General features: G+C 38.0%; 1 protein-coding gene across 2 annotated transcripts in view; it reads left to right on the top strand.

The window, feature by feature from the left end:
* The first annotated feature begins 2,560 nt into the window (after positions 1 to 2,560).
* STK11IP (serine/threonine kinase 11 interacting protein) overlaps positions 2,561 to 7,273 on the top strand; it is a 338,389-nt gene continuing 333,676 nt past the window's right edge. Inside the window, exon 1 of one of the 2 annotated variants that reach the window (XM_053698220.1) lies at positions 2,561 to 2,623. The gene's annotated coding sequence lies outside the window, so the exon portion shown is untranslated. Of the gene's footprint in view, positions 2,644 to 7,273 lie in introns of both variants that reach the window. The other variant, XM_053698219.1, reaches the window with a different exon arrangement.

Raw genomic sequence — 7,273 nt, 5'->3', positions numbered from 1 at the left:
CACCATCAACATTGCGTGCAGCAGCAACCACAGCCTCCCAGACACTGTTCAGAGAGGTGTACTGTTTTCCCTCCTTGTAAAACTCACATTTGATGATGGACCACAGGTTCTCAATGGGGTTCAGATCAGGTGAACAAGGAGGCCATGTCATTAGATTTTCTTCTTTTACACTCTTTCTTGCCAGCCATGCTGTGGAGTACTTGGACGTGTGTGATGGCGCATTGTCCTGCATGAAAATCATGTTTTTCTTGAAGGATGCAGACTTCTTCCTGTACCACTGCTTGAAGAAGGTGTCTTCCAGAAACTGGCAGTAGGACTGGGAGTTGAGCTTGACTCCATCCTCAACCCGAAAAGGCCCCACAAGCTCATCTTTGATGATACCAGCCCAAACCAGTACTCCACCTCCACCTTGCTGGCGTCTGAGTCGGACTGGAGCTCTCTGTCCTTTACCAATCCAGCCACGGGCCCATCAAGACTCACTCTCATTTCATCAGTCCATAAAACCTTAGAAAAATCAGTCTTGAGATATTTCTTGGCCCAGTCTTGACGTTTCAGCTTGTGTGTCTTGTTCAGTGGTGGTCGTCTTTCAGCCTTTCTTACCTTGGCCATGTTTCTGAGTATTGCACACCTTGTGCTTTTGGGCACTCCAGTGATGTTGCAACTCTGAAATATGGCCAAACTGGTGGCAAGTGGCATCTTGGCCGCTGCACGCTTGACTTTTCTCAGTTCATGGGCAGTTATTTTGCGCCTTGGTTTTTCCACACGCTTCTTGCGACCCTGTTGACTATTTTGAATGAAACGCTTGATTGTTCGATGATCACGCTTCAGAAGCTTTGCAATTTTAAGAGTGCTGCATCCCTCTGCAAGATATCTCACTATTTTTGACTTTTCTGAGCCTGTCAAGTCCTTCTTTTGACCCATTTTGCCAAAGGAAAGGAAGTTGCCTAATAATTATGCACACCTGATATAGGGTGTTGATGTCATTAGACCACACCCCTTCTCATTACAGAGATGCACATCACCTAATATGCTTAATTGGTAGTAGGCTTTCGAGCCTATACAGCTTGGAGTAAGACAACATGCATAAAGAGGATGATGTGGTCAAAATACTCATTTGCCTAATAATTCTGCACTCCCTGTATATATATATAGTGTCGATCGTGTCTATATATGGTGGAGGGTGGTAAGTCAATTTTACACTTCTTTATTTTTCTTATGGTCTGATGACGGGGGTGAGACCTTGAAAACGTTAACTAAATTGAGGAATGAGGTTTACAAGGGGGGCTTCACCCACCTGGAACCACTCTAGACGGAGGCAAAAATAGATAGTGAAGATGTGGGAATTACAGTGCATCGTATATATGTTTCATAAATGTATTTGTTACTGAGATGTACTAAAAAGCAGCAATTTTATTTTTTTTATAAATCAAATATATAGAAGATGTGAATATGTTTGATGAAGTGAGTTGATGCACTATGAGTAGATTTATGATGTTACTTCGGGCTTTCCCCACAGCACTCTGAGTAGATTTACGTTACTTCGGGCTTTACCCAGAGCTGCTTGTGTAATCCTAGGACTACCTGGGTAATGCTAGAATTACCCAATTTCCGCAACACACTTCAGCATAGGGGTGTAAATGGCTTAGCAGTAAAAGGCTCAACAACTCAAACATATCCATTAAAGGGAGATAATACCCAAAAGTTGAATCACTTGAGGAATTTTTTTAAGGTAAAATATCTTCTTTTTTCACATTGAGATGTTCATATATTTTCTAGTCGGCCATTTACAAAAAAAAGCATCAGTTTCAGGTGATAAAGCATTTATGTAAAATCCACTCTAAATGTAACCTAGTACCCCAAAACATTCTATACTGTAATTTAAAGGGATATAAAACCCAAAATGATTATTTCATGATTCAGATAGAGTATGCAATTTTTTTAAAAAAAGTTCTAATTTACTTCTATTATCAAATTTTCTTTGTTATTCTTGGTATCTTTTGTTGAAAAGCAGGGATGTAAGCTTAGGAGCTGGCCCATTTCTGGAGCACTATATGGCAGCAGTTTTGCAAGAATGTTATCCATTTGCAAGAGCACTAGATGGAGCACTATTTCCTGCCATGTAGTGCTCCAGATGCCTACCTAGGTATCTCTTCAACACAAAATATCATTGCAACAAAGCAAATTTGATTATAGAAGTAAATTTGAAGCTTTTTAAAACTGGTTTGCTCTGTCTGAATCACAAAAGTACATTTTGGGGTTTCATATCCCTTTAACATCCTGCACATTTTGGTATTAAAAGCCAAAATACACGTTGTGACACCTTAAATATTTTCTAGCCACGTTAAATATCAATGTACACAATAAGGAATATATCATAACTTAGTTTCAGTTTCACTTGTCATAAAATAATCACCATATCTTTGAATGGTAATCACGTGAACTGCAGACCAGATAAGATAAGATAACAGTCAACCACACACAGACTATAACATAATTTCTGTCATCTCTTTGATAAATAGAGGTCACGTGAGGCTGCCGTTCTTCCCTTCGCCATCTCTATGGTGATTTGAGTAGGGGCGGAGTTGCGCGGACTTGGATGTTTCATGTTGGTGATAACCAGGAAGTAAGACTTGCATGGAGATCGTGAGTTTGTACGGTAGTGGGGGTTGCTAGCGGGATTGGGGGGGTGCTAGCGGGTGTATCCAAGTCTGAATAAAGAATACTGAAGGACACGGGGCTTGCTTTTAGAGAGATGGAGGGCGGGCAAGACACTTATAGGAAAGTGATGACAAAGACCTGAGAAATATTAGTAGATCTTGTGGCTCCGTACAGAGCAACCGGGCGCAGAGTAGGGAATACAATGCAGATAATACAGCGATAATAAGAGTCATTTGTGTTTTGAGGTAAAATAAGCTTCAATGAAAACTGGAACTGAATTTGATCTCGTGTAATTGTGTTGTCAGATACGTAAAGAGCTGTATACATGGACTTTGTAATGCAAACAAAGATATTTACATATCATGCAATAGAGAGATAATCTGTGAGGGGATGGCAGAGGATGGAAATAGAATGAGAGCTCATGTGACCTAATACAGTAATAGAGGTCAGGTGGTGAAAGGAGAGTTAAAGGGACATTCCAGCCCAAATGGGAATTCACATGGGTGCATTTCAGTTTTGAATAGAAGCATTTTTGCAATATACATTAATTAGCAAACATGCTTCTAATAAATGTTATAGTTGTTTCAAAAGTGTATTTAAGTATGCACCATGCTTTCAGCAACTGCAGTAATTAAAATGCTGGTGCATTGAGAATTAGTAGCTATGCTTCACATGCACATGCAGAGAAAAATGTTAATACTAAAAGTGATAATTTTTAATAGAGGCATTTTAGCCAACGCATGTATATTGCAAATATATTTCTATTCAAAGATATAATTAATCTATGTTCATTTAAATTTTGACTGGAATGTCCATTTAAAGTGAAAGTCAATCATAGCGTTTTTGAAACGCTAGGGTTGACTGTTGAAACAAATAAAGGGCTCTTTCATTCATGCAGAAAGTGCCTTTATTTGTTTCAACTGTTCGCCGTTGTTAGCTGCTACAGCAGCCCACGGACAAATTTTTTTTTTTTGCTAAGAGGTGACGTTTTCACCTCTTAGCCAATAGCTGTGCGGTAAATCCGGTCTGGCGCCCATGGGAGCCGAATTTACCGCACAGCTATTTGCTAAGAGGTGAAAACGTCACCTCTTAGCAAAATGTTTTTTTGCCGTGGGCTGCTGTAGCAGCTAAGAACGGTGAGCGGTTGAAACAAATAAAGGCACTTTCTGCATGAAGTATCTTATACTTCATGAATGAAAGTGCCCTTTATTTGTTTCAACAGTCAACCCTAGCGTTTCAAAAACGATTTGGTTGACTTTCACTTTAAAGGCACATTCAGGTACAAAAATGTGCTATTTTGTTAAGAGCATTTTATTTTTGCTCTAGAATGTCCCATTTAAAGGTAATAATAGAATAAACACATAGGAGAGGAAGCTGCATTTATTTAGACCATGTAGGGTCTCTGTATTGTAAAACTTCTTCCAATGACTTGTTATACTAGCTGCAGTGGAAAATCTTTTGTAAATATCTCCATTAGATACATTTTTGGATTTGAAATAGCTAATTGAGAAACCACAACCCAATAAAATGGACAGAGCTTGCAGGCCATGCAGATTTAATTGGCTTATCTCTCTACATTTACACAAAATCCCCTATCTTATTTATCATAGTGAGACCAATACTTAGAACAATTGAAAAATTAACATTTTATGATCTCAGTGTCCCATTTCCCATTGGGAGCATGATTACTTCTAAACCTTCTTGTGTACATAGGTTTTCTATAGACATTACTCAAGTATTCAAGTTTTCAGGATAGGTGTGTGGATACAACAAGGGAAAGTAGCTATTTTCAATGAGAAAACAAAGTAGCTAATTGTAAATAATTTAATAAACTCCAGCAGTTACAATTTAAAAAACTCCAGCAGTTAAAATGGATAATTGGGAAAACAATAAAAGGGAGAAAAAATACAGTACACTGTTCATTAAACCCTTCAGGACTGTGGCATCTATGCAAGTGTGGAACCAAGTTCCGAACATAAACAGGGGAAAAGAAAATCATGTGGGGGGCTCCCTGCATTTTTAGGTACTTGCCCCAGTCGGGTCTTCCGGATCTTGAAGCAGGACGCCTCAATGTTAGGACGTTCCATGCCTTCCTAAGGGCGTAAAGCCCAGCACTGTTAGGACATCATGGAACATCCTAAGGGCGTCAAGTGCTGAAGGCCTGGGAAAATAATTTTGTGTGTATATGTGTATGTATATATATATACAGTGGTGAAAAAGAGTCTGAGGTATAAAGGACCCAGTTCTCAAGCTCACCAGCATTGAGAGAATCATCATCTTATTTTGTTGAGCCCTATATTGTAATGTAAGTCTTTCCCCTTCACATAAACAGAGGACTCTCTTTAATGAGATGCAAAGTTCTCAAGGTAAAAATTGCCTTTAGAGTATTCTGAAGGGCCTTGCAGTATTTATAAAGCTTCTTTTAGAATCTCACCAGACCAGAGAGCTTTATAGAATAAGGCCCAAAGCCTCCAGTCCACCGAATAGTACATACAGTATTGGGAATAATATTGTGCACTTTTTCTTTCTTTATTTGGACTAGTGGACATTTCCAGACCTGAACTTGTTATGCTGCATTATTTTTCAGTTTAAAGGGCCAGTATACGGGGAAAAAATTACATGCTCTAAAAATAACATGGCCCTGTCTGCCCGTGTTTGATAAATTGAGCCCTAAAAGTCCAACAGCAGTCCCTACATTTTTTGGTTATACATTATTTTTTTAAGAGATATTGCAATAACAAAATATATAATACATATATACAAACAACACATTAGATATGCTAAAATATATTTTGCATGAAAAAAACTTAAAGGGATGTGAAACAAAATGTTTTTTTTCATGATTCAGACAGACCATACAATTTTTATAAAATTTCCAGTTTACGTCTTATGAAATTTCCATCCCTCTCATGTTATTCTGTTTAAGAGATATCTAGATAGGTATCGTGCACGTCTAGAGCACTTCATGGTAGGAAAATGCTACCATCTAGTGTCTTGCAATTGTATAACATTTGTTCAAAACTGCTGCCATACAGCGCTGCCGAAATGTGCAGGCTCCTAAACTTACCTCCCTGCTTTTCAACAAAAGATATCTAAAGAATGAAGAACATTTATAATAGAAGTACATTGCTAAGTTGTTTAAAATTGCATGCTCTATCTGAATCATGATTTGGGGTTTCATGTCCCTTTAAAAGATGTTTAGATTTAAATTGCAGTTTGGTTCAATGCATGTTTACTAACCAATTCATAATGAAAGTATTTATCAGGCAGATTGCAACAATTACTTAGGGGACATCAAACCCCACATTATTCTTTCATGATTCAGATAGGAAAGTGTTTTGTTTTTTTGTTTTTTTTAATTGTACACCCATTTTACTTCTAGTATCAAATTCACTTCATTCTCTTGTTATTCTGTGTTATGAAGCAGGTAGGTAGGCTCAGGACCATACACATGTCTGAAGCACTATATGGCAGCAGTTCTCCAAGAGTGCTTTTATGTATATATACATTGTGCAAACACCACTGCCATCTAATGCACAAATACATTATTGCAAAACTGCTTTCATATAGTGCTCTAGACACACTGCCTACCTAGGTATGTTCTTCATCAAAGAATACCATGAGAATAACATTAATTTGATAATTGAAATACAAAGGAAACTTTTTTTTTTTATTATTGTAAGCTCTATCTAAAAAGTGAAAGGGAAAAAATCTGTATCTGGCACCAGGAATTGCGCAAACAAACTCCCTGCTGGCTGCATCCTACTTTCATGCATGGCTGCTGATTACATCCATTATACACAGCTCCTGGCAGTGACTTTTCCCAGCATGCCACACAGCCACAGTACAGTAATGCTGGTTGTGTGACCTGCTAGAAATGGTCCTTTATTGCTGGACAGAATGAGCAGCGGGGTGCAGGCAGTATAGTAGTGTCTTACTGCTGCTGCCTCGTCTCTCGTGGTGTCAGACTATACACTGTCATCGCTTTTCAATCATTTTCCCCACACGTCAAATGCTTGGGGTAGAACCACAGGGTAAACCACATGTACAGTGGTTAAACACTAGCAATATACAAGCAATAGTGCAATAATTATATGGTCTAAAATAGGAGCATTTTCTTTTTGCACTTTTATGTCCATTTTAAAGGGCCACTATATTCTATTACAGCATGTCATTTTAAGACGTTGGACCCTAGACTATAGATCCTATAGCGATATTTCTACTGTGCGCTTAACCCCTTTGCATGGGTTAAACACACAGCAGTCTAGTGTAGATAGTTTTAAAATGACATTCTCTAACGGATAAAAGTATTTTATTTTTTATAATGGCCCTTTAAATCCGACTTCTTCGTGTTACTGACAGCACTGAGGTAAAATAATTGATCTTTGTGCAATTTTTGCAGTCAATGGGTTAAATCACTATCATATTTGTTACTGGCAATTTAAATCACTGATTTTATTTATTTATTAATATTAGTAGTTAAAGTGATGGTAAATCCTAGTGTTTGGGAAACGCTAGAATTTACTTGTGGAACAAATAAAGGGGACTTTTGGTGTTAGGTGACGTTTCTACCTCTTAGCAAATAGCCGTGCAATTACAATTTATTTGCGATTTT

Source organism: Bombina bombina, chromosome 1 (assembly GCF_027579735.1).
Source record: "Bombina bombina isolate aBomBom1 chromosome 1, aBomBom1.pri, whole genome shotgun sequence".
NCBI classification, from domain to species: Eukaryota; Metazoa; Chordata; class Amphibia; order Anura; family Bombinatoridae; genus Bombina; species Bombina bombina.
The sequence above is the reverse complement of the archived record's forward strand: the minus strand, read 5'-3'. Positions and strand labels throughout refer to the sequence as shown.